General features: G+C 38.8%; 1 long non-coding RNA gene across 1 annotated transcript in view; it reads left to right on the top strand.

Moving 5' to 3' along the window:
• Positions 1-647, top strand: part of LOC126407265 (uncharacterized) — a 47,009-nt gene extending 46,362 nt beyond the window's left edge. The window contains exon 4 of the long non-coding RNA XR_007571764.1: positions 579-647. This is a non-coding gene — a long non-coding RNA (uncharacterized LOC126407265). The remainder of the gene's footprint in view (positions 1-578) is intronic.
• The last annotated feature ends 20,910 nt before the right edge of the window (positions 648-21,557 follow it).

Genomic DNA, 21,557 nt, shown 5'->3' with positions numbered 1-21,557 from the left:
ATGGAGGAGGAAATATTTCATCTGGTTACTGCAGGAAAAGGTTAAATTGGCATTCAGGTGATTTTTAGGGAGTTTGTGTATTTAGTGTTTTTTTTTTTTCTCATTTTAGTTCAGCATTTTGAAAAGTGAATACTTGGAACAATTGCGGTCAGAATTTCCTCCCCAAAAACAAAAAGACACATTTCTCTTTAACTTCATAATAAATTCACCCAAAAAAGTGAACAGTTAAAATCATTAAAAGGTTTTGATGGGAACGAAAATACTTTATATATTATATTAGACATAAACGTCAATCTGAATGTAATAAACTACAAACATCAGTCTCATTTAATCTGACCTACTGCAACAACACTGTGCTGCATTCACTGGCTGTTAGCAGGGTAGGAAATACCCATGTTATGATGCATTTAGTTCACCAGTGAAGCATTTATTCACAGTCCTGTTCTGCTGTTTAAAACCTCTCTGGGTGGTAAAAGGTGGAAAACTGAATAACTTTCATCACATAGAGTGAATTTCCTGCGTTGATTACTGACATTTGATTTCTCACTGCCTGTTACTGTGTTTCTCTTTTGCTCTAGCTGCTCTGAAAACAGATTTACAAACTGGACAGATGCTACAAGTTGACGAAAACTTGACTCCTGCAGAGGTAAGATTCACTTGATTCAGGAAACTACAACAGACTGCTTTCAGTCAAATCCCACTCTCACCCAGCAGGCAGAATTTTAGATTTACTGCTGGATTAAATGGCTGTATTATAATCTGCATATTTGGCATCAGAACCTAAAAGAGATTTCCTACCAGTTAACTTTTTATTTTATTCTCAGAGGGTCCATTTTAAGAAGTTTTTCTGAAACACGTGAAGATATTTTAAGCCCCAGAAAGGATGTTTGCTTCACCCACATTAAGATAATAACTGAAAAACATCTGAAATGAATCTTTGTTGGCTTTTGTCATTGAACAAAAACAGGTTTAGAGACTTGATACTGAATATTTTGGTTAGTTTTTCTGTCTACAAAGTACAACAGAGCTAAAATGAGGCAGAAACTTCAAACACCTGCTCAGCTAGAAACAAATAGTTACATGCAAACAATTAAAATGATCTCAGAAAACTTTTTGCGACGGGACTAAATGTCTACTGCAGCGTGTTTTGAGAAGCACACAGTAGATGTGCAGTCTTACCAGTAATCCTGCTCCTGTCCTCTTTCTCCTCCTCTCCTCCTCTGGACTTTCACATCTTTGAAAAGCAGCACATCCATCCGGGTATTTACAGCTCCGCAGACGTCAATCATAAACAACAACAACAACGTGGAGATTACATGATGTGACACAAGCTGTCAGCGACTGTGTGCTTGTGTGTTAATGATGATGAGCTCGACCTGAAGTGTGTTGGCACTCCTGTTGCTCCTCACAGTGATGTTTGTGATGCAGAGTTCAGTGTTTTACCATCACTTTTATTCTGAAATAACATGAAGACGATAAACCTTCACACACTTTTTCTGTCACGCTGCAAAGTGCAACACAGACTTTTAAGTTTTATGATCAGTTCTTGTCATTGTTTTAGGTCTGTGTCTCTCTGAGAGCAAAGAAGTTTCTCTGCTGTTTTTTCTGTTTCCAGATTCACAGCTGTTCAGTCGCTCCCACTTTGGGGATTTGTCTTGTTTTGGCTAAAATTGAGGGATTATTTTTTTCCCCCTCTCCAGGTGGAAACCTCATGTGAACCCTCGGGCTTATGAAACCCTTTAAAAACCTGTTGTATAATTTTAAAAAACACATCACCGTCACTGAGACCCTCAGAGCTGCTCTGAAGTCCCCAAATATACTCTGCTGCTGATTTGAGGGTCTTCAGTTGTTTTTCAGCCTGGATGTCTCAGACTTGCTTCATGTGATGTGAAAAAAGTGTGAGCTGCAGATATTCAAGGTATTTTCTGTCATTTTTTGCATATTTTTCCTTCCTGTTGTTGCTCCTCGAGCAGCTTGTGGCTTTGTACCATCCAAAAACACCGTCTGATCGTTAAATGGTGAGACTTTATATATCACAGAGGGACAATGAGATGATGCAACAACACAAACACATTGAATTCGGCCTGTAAAGACGCTACAGGATGGAACATTTAAAATTGTACAAATAATCCAAAACAGTTGTATGAATGTTTTATCATCATCAGGTTATCAGCTCTGATTTAAGTCGGCACTGAGCTGAAACTTGAGTGACTGAACTGAAGGTGCAGTCTGCTTTCAGAGGAGAGTTTTAACGTCCCTCGATGGCCGTAATTAATTTCCAGAAGATTTAGGAAATGAAATAGTCCAAATTTAACATGTTGTTGTTGTTGTCCCTTTTTCGGCCACTGTAGTGGAAAAACCCAGCTGATGCATTTTTAGTACGTTTTTTTAAAAAGTGGACCCAGACTGAGGAGATGTGTGTGTTCACCAGCAGTGACAGGTAGGTGATGATTTTTATTTTCTGTGAAGCTTCAACAGAAAACAAATCCTGAATAAAATAAACAAGAGAATGTGCCAGACTTTTACGAGTGTGAACGCAGTCCGAGACTGAAGCACCAGAGTCTGTCTGCTTTCTGCCATATTTTCTTTATATATAAGGACAAAACACTTTAATCAACAATTCCGTAAACATGCCAGCGTTTCGGGTTTCAACTGCAGTCTGTGCCACAGTGGTATAAAACCGATCAAGTGACAGATTTAAAAATACAAACATAAGCATTCTCCAGCTCATGAGCCACGCAGAGCAACAGGACCCAGCAAATGTTATAATATCAACTCTCCAGTGTGTGTAGCCATGCAAGGCAATCTGAGGAAACAGCCCGAGGTGGAGGAAGAACTGAGATCTTTAAAGTAAAAATAGCAACACAATTAAAAAGAAACTGTTATATTAAAGTCCAGCATTTAAAATCAGACTAAATCAAAGCAAAATGCACTTAAAGTATCAAACATAAAAGTGTTCATGATGCAAAACTGTAAATTATATTTTGTTATTTATTTATTTATTATTGGAATACTGATTCATTCATGTGCACATGTGAGCAGCATTTAATGTCATAGTATAACTTGTTTCATAGTTTAATCTACAACAATATATATTTTACAAACTGATGTTTTACATGTTAAAACACTCATCTGATACCAGTTAATACATCTGAAATGAGTGTGCAGTTAAAAGAACAATATTTCTCTCCTAAAAGGACGATACTCAAAGTACAAGTACTTAAAATTCATACAAACAGCACATATTTCTAACCATATTTTGGACACATGCAGAGCAGCTTTAAGTTGTAAGACATAAAATAGAACATTAACAACTGATAATATTTATATATTTATGTGTTTTAACTTCTTTTTATTTCCACCAGTCTCACAGTGCAGCCATTATGTTGATGATTCCCACCATCCTCAGGGAAACAAAATCATTACAGTGAGCATAAAAGATTAAAATGGTTTGAAAGTTTGTATAACTGTGATATTAAACACGTGAGCTCTGCAGCACAAAGTCATACAGAAACAGCTGTAAAAAATCTGAATATATTTGATTTTTAATATTTAATCCGGCACTCAAACAGCATTTTAACTACATGACTATTGTGACGAGCAGAATTAAAGTCCTTGTAGCAAACCGACGATGAACAGTCCTCAGGATTTGCTCGTGTCAGCAGCGTGATGTGGTGCTAATAAAAGTTTGCAGGACGAGAAACAGACGATGTTAATAACAGAATAATGTGAAACTGCTTTAATTATATCAGCAGCAAGTGTGATTTTCTGCCCTGCTGGATCCAGGTTGTAGTTTCATGCTGTGACCTCGACTCATGATCTCCAACAGCACTTTGTAGGATCATTTAGTGTTTGACTTGTTGGAGTTTTTAAGAATGAGCAGCCCCTGCTAAAGTGTATGAAAATGTATAAATGAAGTATTTGATGAGAGAGGATACAAACATAACAAACATATTCAAGTCAACATTTAACATCCAGCTAAATAATTTATCTGAAACTGAGAAAATTCAAAATTCATCATCCAGATTTCAGTCCACGACAGTTTAATGATACTTTTAAATGTTTATTGTTGATTATTTAGTCTTAACTTCACTAATATTTGATAAGGAATTGATCTTTAAGCTGTTTTCTTTACTTTTGGAAAGAAACTTTCATCAGTGTTTTGTTAACGAAGCCCTGAGGAGTTTTTCCATGTTTGTGGTGATGCAGACTCTTCTGGCTCGCAGCTTTGACCCTCAAATGTTCGTCCACTCTTTCCTCCCCGTCCTGGTGTCGGTCAGAACGGCGAGCTGTGCAGGTCGGGATTAGCTGAGTGGAAGTCCAGGGTGCTAATGACCTGTGAAGGTCTTTGTTTAGCAGCGCGGGGGTCAGCGGCCCGAGCAGTCGCGCTTTAAACTTCAGCTCTGCAGCAGATTAGATGCCACTTAATACATAGGCTCAGAGGCCACTGACCAGAATAAACCTCAGCACAAAGGCACGCCACCAAAAAAACGTGTCCTACTCCTTTACACCTCAACATGTTGCAAGGCTATGGGCTCAACTTCAACACTTTGGCTAGAAATGTTTTCGTAGCACCAGAATCATGACGTGATGTTCACTGTCTATGCAGATTTGTGAGCTTGTTTGCTTTTCTTTAGGTAGTTTTAATTTTAGGCCAGATTTTGTTTGGGCAAAGGTCTTGTTCAGCTGACACATTCAACACTTTGGATTCTTTTGTTATATAAAGGATTTTGTAGAAAAACTCTCAGTCTAAGAAACTAAGAAAAGAAGAAGCATTTTCACACTAGTACAGAAACTTTGACAATGTATTAGCACTTGAATTTAAGGATTTTAAACAATGTCTGGATGATTTTATGAAGTACAATTGCTCCAATCTCTTATGAGACTGACATACGTTTTGGAAGCTAAGAGTTTTTGACGTCCACAATACTTCAATACTTCTGAGTTTAAGATTTCTAAATTAAGCTAAGCGTAATAGTCCCAAGTCAATAAACAGTGATCCTTTCCTAAGATTAAATGGTTTATTGTATATCAACAGTGCACCCTAATGACTTTGTTATATGTGAACAAATTTGATTTACCTCAAAAAAGTTAAACCATGTCGACTGAATCTGCTTCATGTAAGATGATCTCATTTTAAGAGACGTGTTTGCTCTTCTGTTTCAGGCTGAATCTTCATGATGTAAACTCACGGTGAGTAGCAGCACAATAATGTTGATGATATTAATAATATATGCACAGTAAAGTGCAAGTTTTTCTCTGAAAACATTAAATCAACATTTGTTTTCTTTCTTCTCCTTTATGTAACCAGTTAAAAGTCTCACTGATCAAAAGACAAACTTTTTTCCAAGAAGGCAAGAAAACAATGGGCGCTGTAGACGTCACCCTGAGGTAGATGAACATTAATGTTTCCTGTATTTATCAGGACACCGTCCTCTAAAGATTACATTGATATACCACTTAAAATATATTGTTATTAGCATTAAATACAGTGGCAGTGTGTCAGTAGCATGACCCCCAAAACTGACATCATAGGTATGTTATCAGTTCAGTTCAAGACATTGTTTTTTTAAGGGAAAATTGGCTGAGCATTAAGCTCTTGTACGGCAATGCCCCAAGTTCACATTCACTGTAAATGTTTCATTTCAACACATAAGCACAGACTGAATACATTTTTCCCACATTCAAACACTGGTTTGAATTTTGAATAAAAGTGTTGTGGAGATGTAGGCTAGATGCACATGTTAAAGGGACAGTCTCCTGACTCACCTTTCCTTAACAGTCCTTTGACATCCAACATGTCATCCATCTATATTCATCCTGTCATTTTAAGTGATTGAGTGACTGTAAGGAGGCCGAAGCAGTTAACCACATCAGATGTAGCTTCCAAGGCACAGCTGGAAACAAACAAACATCCTGAAAGAGAGATAAGTCTGTTTTGAAGCAGGTGTTGACTCAGTCTTTCCCAGTGGTAGAAAGTAACTAAGTACATTTACTCAAGTACAGTTTTAAGGTACTGGGACCGGTTGCACAAAACACCTTAAGTTTTCAACAGTAGTATGACACTGAGGCTTAGTTTCTCCTTAGCTGAGGGACTTACACAGTTGCACAGAATCCCTTCAAAGGTTTTCTTAGTTAAGGAAAAACATTAACTCACTTTCTGCATTGAAAGAGATTTTACAGCATTAAAAGTTTCCATGGAGATTGGACTCACAGTTGTGATGCCTGTTATCGTCTCACAAAGTTGTCTTATAGTTAGATAGTGAAAAAGTTGCAGAAGAAAAGAAGACAAGAAAACCACACTGGTCAGAGGAGGAAAAGATTAAACTTCTGGAGGAACACAATCATAGAAAGCACAAACTACTAATTGTAGGAAGAAATTACAACGAAAATGAATTCAGTCAAATCTAAAGTGTAAAATCAAAAGTGTCTCCACTGGGTTCTCCTGGTCGCAGAACGCTCTTCTCAGAGTGTGATAGTTTTTCTCATTATCACCATAAACTCAGTCATGCTGCAGTTAAGAACGAGTCAGAGGTACCTTAAGCTTTTTTTTTTTTCACCTTGCTTTTGTTGCTAAGATCTTTTGTGCAACAGTCTGGGGATTCCTTTAGTATAAGACCACGACAAGGAGAAAACCAGAAATACTTAAGTGGCCATTTTAAGGATACCTTAAGGAGAAGACTTAAGGGTGTTTTGTGCAACTGATTTTATTTTGAGGAAACCTTAACAAGGACTTTAAGGAAAATCATAACTTATGCTTTATACTTTAAAGTACATCTCAAATGGAAATATTGTGTTTTTACTGCACTATATTTATCTAACAGCTTTAGTAACTTTGCAGATTATCTGCCCAACAGTATAAAAAGTCTTTACCAAGACCTTTACCAGCTGGAATAGTTAAGTGATGAACACATTAATGCATTATAATCCAAAATATATCTTATACTGAATGGACCCTCTGCATAACGAGTACCTCTGCTTCAGGTACTTTAAGTATATTTTGATACTAATACTTTTGTACTTGTACTTCAGTAAGATTTTGAATGCAGGACTTTAACTTGTAATAGAGTATTTCTGCACGGCTTTGTTACTACTGTGACTTAAGTAAAAGATCTGAGGACTTCTTCCACCTCTGGTCTTTACTACCATCTGTCAACCTATATTTCGTATGATATCCTATGAATAATTGCCCCTCGAATAGTGTTACAAACATAATGTAAAGTTATGGAGGTTAGGTTTAAGCAAGTAAAGTTACTGTGATTGGTTTTAGTAAAAGAAACACGGTAATGACATACCTTATTTTCCATGGCCTCCTCTCTCTAACAGAATCTACAGCTCAGGAAAACCTTTGAGAACCGATCACAGCTATGTAGCATGTGATGTCTGCCAATATGCTGTGCTGCTAACAGTGTGTACCGTAGTCTTTTTCCCGTGCTGTACCGAAAATAACTTTGTGACCAACAGTAAAGTGAAGTGAAGGGCGAAATGAGCCGGTAAAACCTTCTCAGTGCTTCATTGGCTCGTATGGAGGAATTACACGTCCAGGTGTGTATGCATTGTTCCACTGGCCCCAAACCTGCTCAGGGATCTCTGTGAAATCGAGAGCCTTTGCGGTTTGTCTTAATGGGTTTCAGGAGACAAACTGCGGAGAAATTCATGTGGGGTATGAAAAGGTTTTGGCTCCATGTTGAAGTGTATGTTATAAATATCAAAGTGTTTCTTCTGTGTCGGCCCTGCTGTGTGGTAAATAAAAGGGAGTTGAGCGTGACAGAAACCAGACACCAAAGATGAGACATGGTTTGAAACCATGTCTCAGTTTTTAAATTTTCATCACACACAACGTAGTCAAACATAGTCGGGCTCCATCGTCATGTCCCCTGGAGACGCTCCACCACCACCAGCTCCCAATATTCATAATTAAGTGTTTTTAAACTGTATTGCCAATCTGAAACCAGAGACTGCAGCGTGAGACACCAGTCGACAAGTACAGATGCCCAGAGGGGCCACTTTATGTGCGTCGCCACAAAAAAACACTTGAAAACATTCCATCAAAGCAGCAAAACGTAACAGCATTTATTCAGCAGCTTTTTCGCACAACGTGACGCTCGTTTGAGTTAAACACAAAAGGAGAAGAGTGAGGAACAAATTCCTGCTCTTGTATCAGCAGGATCCAACATGATAAGATGTCTGTTGCAGCTGCTCCCGATAGCTTCTTATCTTTCTTACTATTTTCCAACTCAGCTTTTTTGGACATATTCATTTTTTTCTCTGGCAAATAGAGAGAGTTTTTATTTTGATGCAAATTTAATTTCTACTCCTTTTATATTTATTGCTTCATATTTACACTCTTGTTTCATACTCTTATCCTTACTTCTTATAATTCTCTATTCTTTACATCGGAGCAGCTGTAGCAAATCATATCTTCTCCCTGGGGATCAGTTCAGTATTTCTGATTCTGATTCTGATTCATTCCTTTCAACCAGGTGGTAGGGGCTGCATGTTGTCCAGAAATCAGCTCAGCTAAAAACAAGTCTTACCATCTGCTGCAGGCCTATTACGTTTCTCTCTAAACTTATTTGCTGTTATAAATTAATAACATGTAAGCTTAATTACCAGGAGACAGTGTTATGTCAAGTATTTTATGAAGCAGTTGAAGTCTTAGAGCTGGTCAGAGTTGTTAGTTTGGATCCTGGGTCCTTGAATTTTAATACATAACAAATACCAGAACACCAGTTATGATGTTAATCTCAAACAGCTCACATTCTCCTATATTGCACATCACAATTATAATAACATATCAACTTTAGAATGAAGATACATTACAATATGATATAATACATCTCTCCTACTGCAGGTAAAGTTCATTCATACATTTGTTTGATGCAGAAATTCGTTATAAAACTAACAGTTGGCAGTTTCTTGGAAACAGACAAAACATGGCCGCTTCTACTTACACCAACCGAAGACAATATTTTTAGACAAAAACAACATAATATTTCAGAACTCTTGATGTTGCAGAACACGTGATTTCCATTTTAAACTACTGAACTAATCTTATAAAACTTTGCAGCCTCATTCTGAACCACCATCTCTGTCTTCTCTATACTTCACACACCTGACTCGTGGTGTGTGAGTGTCCCTCGGCTTCTATAGGGGACTTTGTCGTGCCGTTGATGTGTGTGTCCATCCTGAAGGCCTTTCTGGCTCACTGAAGCGTGAAAGGGCCGAGTGTCGAGGAAGCAGCAGAGACGATGTCTGCAGGCGCATGTTTTGATCTCTGAAATCGTCGCTATCAAACAGATTACGGGCGGAAATACCTGACATGATGGCAGACAAAAGACAATTGAGTATTGATGGAGGACACACGGTGTGTGTTCTGATGTATGTGGGCTGAACTCAGGGGATGTTTTTATTCTGTGGAGCCCACAGACATTATTGTTATCATCATAATGGTTGTTACCATGTTCTCGGTTTTGGGGGAGTTTTAGTGTCTCATGAAGAACTAACTGCAAGTTCAGATGCCTTTTCATCTCGACAGAGTGCGTATATTCATATGAAACCTTGTCTCTTTAAATTGTAAATCCAACTTCAATATTTTATTTGGGAGTGTAGATGCAAAATCATTGGAATCCAACCTCCAAGACTCCTTTCAGTCAAACCCAGAGGTAATTTTGGCATCTTATTTTCATTGAATTTTAATCTTAGTCTTTTAGTCACATTTGGTCAATTTTTGTTTTTGTTTTTGTTTATTCTTTATTTTGTTGCTCACAAACTGTTAAAACAGAATCACTTAGTTAATTGTTTAAAGGCCTTTTTTTAACAGCAGACATTTTGACATGTTACAGTCCAACATATCCTCATACAACCCTTCATATGATATCCTATGAATTAGTGCCTCACGAATGATGTTACGTCCTTAACGGAAAGTTACGTTGTTACCGGTTGGGTTTTGGCAAGTAAAGTTATTGTCGTTAGGTTGAGGAAAAGAAACATGGAGAGGACGTACCTTAAAATGACTCTGAACCCCAGTCTCTGGGGGAAAGTCCTGTGTTTTGTGACCCATCCACCAGCCCAATCTGCCTCCTAACTGGACTGTTCTGAGCCGCTTCTTTCCTTACTCCCATCAGTGCATGGTCACATGATCGCAGCCCTCCAAAATATGTGGGTTATGCACAAATTATTGGCTAATGATTATGAAGAATGTACGAATTTTGGTGCATTACTTTTTAAAGGAAAACACCGAACAGTGTTTGAGAACAACCTGAAATACATCATGTTAATGCCAACATCCACATTATTTCAGTTTAATGTTAATAAAAAAGATAATAATTGAAAAATAATGCTGTAGTCACTCAAGTGAATATTAGATTGTACGATTGCCTATTTTGGTGGAAAACAAATAAAATACATTGTCAGTGATTTCCTGATACTTTCAGGACCAACATTTTTGCGACTTGCCAGATACGTTAATTAATTTTAATTACGTTAATTAATTAATAAATTATTTTTAATTTTTATGTTTTGTTTTTTTTTTCTCTTTTATCTTATTCTGTTTAATGTCTTTTTTGTTTCTGTCTTGTGCTGCTGAGATATTTGAATTTCTCCTCTGGGGGATCAATAAAGTATATCTTATCTTATCTTATCTTATAAAAGCAACGTTCCCTCATTATGTTCACAGAAAATGTCATTAACTCGACGTTACATTTCTGTCTAAAACATATTGGTGTTTCACATTCACAGCTGTATATAAACATCGTTTCTAGGAGACAGGGCTGAACATGCACAGCCCTCGCTAATGTTACGTTAGCTTACCTTTTATCTGTGTGCTCGTCTGCATGTCCTCCTAGTTTGTCCCTGAAGAAGCTGTTTTTTTGCCTATAAAAATTGTGTTCATAATCTTTTCAGGAGTAGCAATGTGTGGTTGTGCAGACGCAGGCCGTTAAAGACTTTGCATTTAAACAATGATTGGTTAATTTGGCTTCATGGCTTCAATTATTGGGAACTGCCCATTGGTCCAACAGCCCATTGGTTCGACATCCCATTGTTCCGGCCATATTAAACTCATTGTTCCGAAGTCCGTTCCGAAATCATCATGATGCCCTGTGGTTAAGGTCTGGTTAGGTTTAGGCACAAAAACCACTTGGTTAGGGTCAGGAAAAGATCATGGTGTGGGTTAAAATGAAAAAGAAAGTGACAAACACATAAGCTGTGAGCCTGCTTCGCCTCAAGCCTTTCCCAGCTGACCCAGAGCCGGTCGCGGCGCACCATACGCCCGCCGCTAGCCATTCAGCACCACGGACAGTTGGACTAATGGGATGTCGAACCAATGGGCTGTCGGACCAAGGACAGTTGGACTAATGGGATGTCGAACCAATGGGCTGTCGGACCAATGACATGGACCCCAATTATTACGCATTGACAAAAAAGTGAAACCTATTTCATCATTTTTGTTTTCAAAACGTACTTTTTATTTTCTTCTCGGTTTTGTCACAAAAACCAAAATAGGTTTTGTTATCTTCTTTCTTGTTGAACACATGATAAATCCTTATAGTGTGTGTGATTTGGAGGTGTGAATAACTGCTGAAGTGCTCAATAATTACATTTAAAACGAATCTGATTGATCAGACTATCAGTTAATTATTAGACAAAGCCTTTGAATGAGTATTATAAAGTTTAAGGGCTGTGTGGACCGCAGTGAGCAGAGGTTTAAATCAGAGCTTTGATCATATGACAGATGTTATTGTTAAACAAACTGAATGAAGGGATTTGAGGCATTTTTAAGGATTAAATTTGTTTTCAGTTTCAACTCTGGCTGAACTTTAAATTCCCTTTAAACATCCTGTTAAGTTTGTAAGAAGGTCAGGATGCCGTGACCTCTGACCCCAGGCTTCCTTATTCTTGTTGTTTTGAAGTTGTTTTCTGCCGCTGCGGCTGCAAAGTACCTGAAGTGATGACTTTAAACAGACAAAATAACATGTTCAGTTCTTCGTTCTGTATCAATATTGTCCCCACTGCTTTTTAGTGTTAACATTATAAAAATATTTAGCATTTTCCTGAGTACTTTCATGGATTTTAAAAGTGCATTTTGTGTGTCACTTTGCATGTAAATCTAACTTTTGAAAATGGTCTGTTATCCTATATGCTCGAAGATAACTATTCCTTGTAGTCAGTTGTCACTGTTAGACTAATTTTAGGACTTAGATGACAAGAAAAGCAACAGCATTGACCATTTGTTCAGATACCTGAACTATCTGATGTTTACTGTATTTGGGTATCAAAAGCAATTCTGTTATAATATATGTAGTAAGTATTGAAGGTAAAAGTACAAGTAAAACTGGTAATTAAAAAAAGCAAGCAAGCAAAAAGTCATAAAAATGGAGCATACATTACACTTGATGAAAAATAAGGTCTTCACAACCTAAAGGCTTTAAAGAAAACCTTTGACTATCCAGGGCCGACACATTGCAGTGGAGCAGTCACACACACAGTCACTTCCATCATGAAGTCGGTCTCATTGTCGCGTGGAGTGTAGTCTTATGTGATTAACCTGTGAATGAACTTGCTAGCTAGAACCACTGATTCACCAAACCTTCAGATTTTTTTTGTAATAATGAAGTAGCCATCCAAAATGCAAGTCCGGTCTCACTCTGAAGTCGTCGAAATCCGGGGCTTGGGCAGTGACTTGTAGCTTCAGAAACCAACGAAAAAAGGTGTCCTTTAATGTCGGCATGATACGCAGCCGGTTGCCGTTATAGGCGCCCGGGAACATCGGGGGAAACATGGCAGGGCAAGGACGAAAGTTAAGTTGGCTAAAGTCAGAATGGGGCCGGCGGGAGTTGTGGCGGATGGGTCCAACAAACACCGAGTTTCACCTGTGAGAGCGGTGTTCACGTCCCATAAGATTCTAAAGCCAAATCCTGTTCTTTTTTCCTAAACCTAACCACGTGTTTTTGTTGTTGAAGGGAAAAAAAATCAATTTGCGTTGTACAGACGTAGTGCATTTATTTTGAAAGAGACTGTATATACACGTTTCCTGTGAAAACAGAAGTGTATTTTGAGAGAAGACAATGCATGTAACAGGCAGAACTTGACACAACGTCCTAGAACGTCAACAACCAACACACCCAGGGAACCTTGCACGTCATATGTGGACGTGGAAAGTCCGTGACCAAACGTCGATATGTGATGAGGTCGGAGTGAGAATGCATTGAAAATGCTTAGGACATAGAAATACATAGATACTGGAGTAAATACCTTTACGCCAATATATAGGAATGTATTGGAGTCTGATCACAATAGTCAGGAGTCAGTCCTCGTTCTGTGTACAAACTTTACTCCAAACTTTATCCAAAGTTTAAATAAAACTTTAGCGGTTCACCCTTTTTGTGTTTCTGTTCCTCCACAGCAGCTCAGTGCAGAGACTGTTCAGGGAAACACAAAAAAGGAATCCTCTACTCAACCCTAACTGTAACTTTGGAAGATACCAGCATACCTCTGACATGGATGTCCCATATTTTTATGGTGGAGTGACGGCCAGCAGAGACTCATCAGGGACTTGAATACAAAACAAAGATGTATAGTTCAAGCAGAATCACAGAGGGTGAGCTTGAGCTTTTATTAAAACTAAAATGTCAAAACAGGATGTGTCACTAGTCAGTCCACATCCGTTAGCATCACAGCTAACAGTGTGACCTAAAAAAGCAGCAGTCAAAATGTTAGAACAGCAGTGATACAGCTCACCTAATGCAGACATTATGTTGACTAAGGACTTAGATATTTCCTGACTCACGTCACCATGATTAGTCATATTTAACTAGCACTAATGGTCTGCATGAATACAACAGTACTTTCAGTATATTTGAGCCATGGGGGTTGTGAATGCCTTTCTTCAGATGTAATCCACCTGCATGAGGGCCGTCTGTCTGACAGCTCAGCTCTGGTTACAGCAGCATCTTTATTCAGTCACACACTTCAGTATTTCAACACCACTGAATTAAACCACTGCATACAGATAAAAATAATAATATTGTTAGAATATATAGACTGTGATACTCTGTAGAAGAGTTGGTGTTCTCTATGCTCTGTCAGTCTTTTGCGATCACTGCAGCTTTCCATTTAATGGCTCATTTATGCTCGATGTCTATACTGTGCGTCCATATTTGTGCATGTTTTCCGAGAGCTTTCAGATCTGTGCCAAATGGAGCAGTAACACCAGAAATTGCAGGGCCAGTGTAGCGTAGTTCAAGCAAGATACAATTATAGACTGTAAAAAATAATGGACATAGCTACCGTGATATCACTGATTGGTTTGTGGACTCCCATATTGAAGCCTTGAGCTGCCTCGGCACTTCGGCTGTTGCCATCTTGGTTTTTTTGGAGCCAGAAGTGATCTGATTGAAGGAGAGGCTGGACATGTGGAGGAGTGAGAGGTAAATCTGACTGAGGAGCCGAGGAGGCTGTAAGCATACAGCCTGTAACTCGAAGCGGCCCACCCTTAACTATGTGTAACTTTTAGCCTTATTAAAATGTAAACGGGTGAGTTATAATGAAGAGGGAAATTAGCTATAGAGACCAAAGCGTTTTTTGTCCGTATCCTCCCTGTGAGCAAACACCTCAGGTTTAAGACCATTTGTAATATTCGGTTTCCAATGTTTTTTTTCTACTTTTGAGACAAGCTGATGTCAGCTCGTGACAGTTGTCTTTGTATTATCATCCGCTCTCAGCATACCACTGTAAGTGTTTATATTACGTAGCCTGCACTGCCACATGTAGCTACATGCTAACCTCAGGGACACATGTAATCTTGGTTTCCGTGGTTTCGTGTCAGAATCCTGCTAGAATATTTCCGGTTGTGATTAGTAGTTTTTATCAGTGATTTTCCACAATAGAAAGTGCAGCTATTGTCAGTTACATTGCTAATGTACATGCAGCCACATGCTAATCAGAGACGTGTAATCTTGGTTTCTGATGTTGTAGATTTCTCTGGAGTTTTGGATCACATTCCTGCTGGAACACGTCAAGTTGTAAAGATTTTGGTTGAGAAGCTTTTACTGGTGATTTTTTACAGTAGAAAGTGCCACCATTCTCAATTACAGTCTTTCCCTGACTGAAAGAATACTGCTACATGTAGCTACATGCTAACGTCAAGGCGACAAGTAAACTTGGTTGTCGATGTTGTAAATTTCCTCCTGATTTCGGATCATATTCCTGCTGAAACATGTCTGGTTGGGTTTTGAACCTTTATTGGTGATTTTTCATGGGAGACAGTGCCGCTATACTCTGTAACAGTCAATCTCTGCAAGTACACTGCTACATGTAGCTACATGCTAACATCGGGGATACGTGTAATCTTGGTTGCCTTTATCGTTAATTTCTCCCCAATCTTTGGATCATATTCATGCTGGAACACGTCCAGTTATATGCAATGACAGTGCAGAGATGCAGAGAGCACAGATATGAAAGACCCAGAAACGCTGACCAATCAGAGCAGACTTGGGCTTTTTTGGGAGGCAGGTTTAAAGAGACAGGCGCTAAAACTGACCATCATGCACAGAGGGTGAACAGAGGTGTTCGCACAGAGGGTAAGTATGAAGAAAATAAAGTGTATTTTGACCATTAAAGGATGTCAGCATGTTCCAGTGGAACCCATAAATAAACGTATGAACCTAAAAATTAGCATATACTCAGCATGAGAAAGACTTTTCAAATAATTCATAGAGTGAACGTTAGCTTGATTGGCTAGCTTGCTACAGCAGATAAAATCTGCTAGAGACGGCTGTCATTCTGGCCAACAAAATGGCCGCTGCCTGCTTGAAATGAGAGACTGATAATGTTTATTTTTGTCTAATATAAAGGACACATGGTTTTAAAAAATATTGATGCCACTATTATAGTGAACTGCATATAATTTTTGGGGTATTTTTGACTTTGTTGTTGAAGCATTTTGTTCTGTTTTGCAGAACTTAAATCACACATCTACAAAACGTGGAGTCCGGCCTCATCTCTCCCTGCGTCTCAAACAAGCTACAACCACAACTTGCAAAATCTGCTTCAGTTTGTGGATCAGACACATGACAGCAAACAGTGAGCAGGTCAAAGGTCAGTGTGCATGTTTTATTCATCACAGCAGCCCAGTTGTAGCTGTTGGAGGCTGTAGTGTTGGAAGGAGGTGAGTGTTCGTGACTCACTGGAACAAACTGTTGGATGATACAAACGTACGTCAAACTTTCCGATGTCAGACCTCCAAAAATAAAATCAGCAGCTCTGTCTGAGAGGTTTCTGTGGTTTTATAGTTTAGAGGGAAGATTTTAGATGTATTCATGTAGATCTGCATGTTTAATTTGTTGTATTTGACTTAATCCAGCAGCGATTACATGCAATTATGACTCAGCAAAGATGTGCTCAATAATAAAATCTCACATTCTTCCCACAATTGGATTTAATTTAGTTTGGAACAAACACAAAAAAAATGTTTTTTCTCTTATACTTAATAAGCCATTTATTATTTAAGTCTGTTTGTCTGTGTGAAAGCTTTTTTGAATTATCCTCCTACCAGCACCTCTAAGATCACTAATTAACGTGATATGTTTGTGAGAGTGGTATCAATCTTTTCATCATGTGTTCTGGTGAAATGGAAAATAAGGATTTGCCAAAAATGTCAGCCTGGGTTCACTCCAAAAACCTGACAGCATCCTGACCACCTGCTGCTGTTTGATTATCAGCTGATAGAGATTTAAGGTCACCCTCCGCCTCATGTGCTGCCTACAATCCATTGAAAAAAGATTTTTCCGCTCTTGCTGCTACATAACAAGCAGCACACCAGCAGAACGGAGCGCAGCCATTTCACGAGAAATACCCCATGGAAGGGGAGCGTGTCTGTGTTTGCAGGGTCCTATGTTCCCCCATTCAATATCCAGTTAACACTCATTAATGATGTTATTTTATTATCACTGTCCCTTAAATAGCTTTGATTTACTCTGCATATCAATACATGAAATATATCAGATGAAGAGCCATGGATGGATTAAAATGTAAGATTAGAACTGAGTAGTAAAAGTGCGTTTTAAGGTTTCAGACCCCCTTTTCCTGGTCTTTTTTCCTAATTTAAAACTGTGTAGAAATGGGAATTAAACCTGGCCCTTGACCTCTTGTGACCCTAAGCTGTTGTGTTTTTATTTATTGATTCTTCACAGAGCTGTGGACCATCTATTTCATGTTCCCATTATGTGCAATGTAGAGCTGGGGAACATAGGACCCTGGGAACATAAGATTGACCCCTTGTGAGGACACCCAGTCTCCGCCCTCTTTGCCCAAATTTGCTCCATGATGCCAAAAAGCCCAAACTGCCCTTCACAAATCTCTGGGTGATATCGCTGACATTACAGCCATGTTATTGTACGATGTGTAATTTAAACATCAAGATGTTTATTGTGTAAAAGAAAGAATGATTCAACTGTCAGTTACTGTCGATCAGCGATGTGACGTCCACATTCTGTCCAGCTCTCAGCTGGTCCGTCCTCCAGTGGTTTAACAGGAGAGCAGTGTGTGTGTGTGTGTGTGTGGGTGTGTGATGCTGACAGAGTGTAAAACTATGTTCCTGTAGGGGACGTGGACAGTCCAAACGCTCAATCACCATCACTTATCAGGCCTGCAGGGCTCAACATGTCGTCACTGTCAGGTTAAAAACACACAGCTGCAGTCTGCTGATTCATATGTTCACAACCTTCTGCAGCTTTTGAAACAGTTACAGTAGATATCCTGTGAATAGTTTCTGCAGTGGTGGAATGTCACTAAGTACATTTCCATTTCTAGGCTAAGTACTCAACTTAAAGGGAGACTTTGCTGATTCTCAGCCAGCTTTCTATCACAACAACGTGGGTAGTGTGTGTAAATGAACTGTGGTAAACTTGCCTCCATCCAACCAGCGCCAGAGCTCTCTACTTATCTGCCAGCTCAGATCCACCAGATGACGCATCATCCCGATGATTTTTTCTGGCTCTTTAGCCGTTGCTTGAACTACAGATTGTACTTCCTCATTTCTGAATGCTCACCACCACCATGGACGAAAAGAGTGTGGAGGCATGTCTAAAGAGAGCCCCGCCCTTCTCTTTATCTCCAACTCAGATCGGTGAAACTGCTGATCAAATATAAACCAAGATTCTGATACTGCACTACCTGTTTCTTGCCTCAGATGTTTTCAGGAAGATATTTTAACTCACTGTTTAACTATAATATGGGATTTTTTGTTACCAGCCGGCCACCATTTTGTTTCCTGTGTATAAACAGCCAAGCTTGTTGTACATCACCCACCAACAACCTTTATACTTCTACTCCACAACATGTAGAAGCAAATGTTGTACCGTTAACAGGTTCCAGCTACTTATATGTGACACTCCAACACATTCTGACTCCGACCTTGTCACAAATTGACGTTTGGTCATGGACCTTCCACATCCAGATAACGACATGCAAGGTACCCTGGGTGTGTTGTTGATGTTCTGCGACATTGTCTTCTTTCAAAATACACTTACTTTTTTGCAGGAAATTTACCGTTTACATACAGTCTCTTTCAAAGTAAGCGCACTACGTCGGTACAACAACGCGAATTGATGATTTTTTTTCCATCAACAACAAAAGCATGTGGTTAGGTTTAGGAGAAAAGAACAGGCTTTGGCTTTATAATCTTACAGGACGTGAACGCTGCTCTCCTGGGGGAAAGTTGGTGTTTGTTGGACCCATCCACCACCACTCCCACCCAACCTACTCGCACTTTCGCCGCCTTAACTTTCATTGTTGTCCCACTGCGTTTACCCCAGACACTGCTGGGTGCTGTTAAACCAAAATGGCGACCGGTTGTGTATCATGCCGACGTTAAGGGACAGCTTTTTTCATCTGTGTCTGATGCTCAAGTCACTGCCCAAGCACCGTACTTCAACGACTTCAGAGTGAGACCAGGTTGGAGACTCTTAAGGGGGAACACCACCTAAATTAAGAATTGCAATGTGTTATTTCCATGGCCATGAAAAGTTGAATCACTGTTTGTGAACATGAGCTACTCTCTCTTTTAAAGTCAGAAACCAGAGATGTAAGTCTCAAACTTGTGATGTCACAGGGTATAAACAATGAATAGGAGACTGATTTAGTTGACCCACAAAATGTTTATCTTTTTTAAACCCAAATGAGCTTCATTCTATTGTAATGCTGTCAGTCCTGAAACAGAAAATGTACCCATATACGCAGAACACTCCCCAGCTACTCTCAGTGTCATCTAGAACATCTTTCACCGTTCATTCTCTATGGAGCAGCTACAGACTTTTTACCCTATGACATCACAAATCTGAGTTTTAGCACTCTAGTTTTTGGATTTGGGAGAGAGTTGTTCATGCTTACTGATATTTTTGGACTGTCTTAGACCATAGGCATAACATGAATGAATTCTTAAAATGGGTGTAGTTCCCCTTTAATTAATCATTAATCAATAATGAAAATAATCAGTAGTTGCAGCTCCACCCAAGCAGTTGTAGACTTTCCAGAAGATTTGCTAATATTATCCAGTATATATGGTTATTACTGCAGCACTACATGAAATGAAGATACCATAAAGCACCTCAAAGATAAGAACCATAAAGTATTGTAATGATGCCAGAAAAGCACCACGGTGATGCCATAAAGCAGCGTTAAGATACAGTGCGTTCTGCATTAAGGATCACAGACATTAAAGCTCCAGTAACAGTGTTTTTACTCTGCTGTGGCTGAATGTCGGCACACTCGGCTGTGCTCTGGCAGCGGGCCACCAGTCGTTAGTCGGCTCTGGCCTTTACTGGACGGCTAGGTTTTTGGTGCTGTGGACCCTGCTGCTGCTCTTCAAGTTTTAGTGGTTTTGGTCCAGTATGTGCTGGGTGTGACATCACTGGCACAAAATGACATCACTACGCACCCTCCCCCTCGTCTCAGCCCCGCCCCTCTGGGCCGCCCCAGCTGCCAAAACAAGTGAGCGGACTGAACTGTGCTGACCTAAATTCTCCCAGAGAGACTCTTAAAGCTGCAGAGACACAGACTGAGTGAGACACATGGACTGAGACACAGACTGAGACAGAGATAAGAACCTAGACACGGAGAGACAAGACAGAGACTGACAGAGACACAGACAGAAAGACTTCACCACTTCTTTGCTTTCACTCTCCACTTTGTTTCCCTGCAGTTTTTATAATGTAACACAAAAACCTTTTCGATATGCAACTTCCTCGCTGTTATCATTTAGTGTTGATTTTATTGTTTTACTTAATGCGCTGCGTCATATGTTTTTATATTAGATCACCAGTAATTTATTACAAAATTTGTAATTTTTATTAAAATTTTTTTTATATATATTCATTTATTTAATTATTTATTACACTGTATGTTTGTATTGTATGTTTTTCTATTATACTGTGGTGATGAAATTATTTTTTTAAAAATTGTATAAAAACATCTCATTTAGGTTTTTAAGGGTGATATAATACAATAAATATAACTTCCAAAAGCTTATAACCGTACCACAGGCCAATTAACGACGAATGGAATATTCACATTGCTGTAAAACTTTTAAAACTTGAGCATAACTTCTTTATTTAGGACCATAACAAGGACTTCAAGCCACTATAGGAATATTTTATGTGTATGTTAAGGGTTCAAGTGAATTTTGGTCAACATAGAAAATTCTAAAATAATAATAATGATAATAAAAACAACCACATCACAACTGAAAAGAATATTACAGGAGGCTGAACGTGCAGAGGAGGGCTGTAGATTCAATAAGAAACTAATAATTCTGATATTAATTGAGTGGGGCTGAATTTTTGGCACTATGCTGATAACATAAATATTCATGCCCTTAAATGATTAATTAAAATTTAACCACAAGTTGGGAGAAATTACAATTTCATCTAGCCACAACACTGAACACAATAATTATTTTGTTCTTAATTTTCATGAACAAGCTAAAAGTTCAGTGCTGTTGAATAACACTTTTACACTGACACGACAGGTCAGACACTACAAATTATATTAAAAACATAATTATCTGCTTCAATTAAACTTAAATGTTTTAAATTCCTCTACTTTTAGTTTTTATTTTTAGGTAAGCACAACTTGGCTGGGTGTTGGTGGATGAACACACACACGAGCGGATCATGTGACGTTACACACTGATCTCAAACTGTGTTTAAACTCCAGACTCACTGAATTAATTTTAGACTTCACAGCACTGAAATCAGACAACAGAGAAACATAACATTCATAAAGCTGCTATATAACTTAGCAAATAATAAAAACTGAAGCAAACTGTGAAGGTACAGAGTCAAACTACTGCTCGATGAGGCCTGTAGGAATTTAAAAAGGACTCTTAATGTGACATTAACACTGTTAAACTGACGCCAAAATATCAACTGAAAGAAACATAATAATAGAATAACACAGAATAGTCCAGCTCTTTACACTTCTCCTGTGAAGTTAAGATAAACGTCGGCCGTAACCCTCCAAAAACATTGGAGTGTAAAAGCAAACTTGTAAAGTCAACC

This window comes from Epinephelus moara, chromosome 19 (genome assembly GCF_006386435.1).
Source record: "Epinephelus moara isolate mb chromosome 19, YSFRI_EMoa_1.0, whole genome shotgun sequence".
Taxonomy (NCBI): Eukaryota; Metazoa; Chordata; class Actinopteri; order Perciformes; family Serranidae; genus Epinephelus; species Epinephelus moara.
The sequence above is the reverse complement of the archived record's forward strand: the minus strand, read 5'-3'. Positions and strand labels throughout refer to the sequence as shown.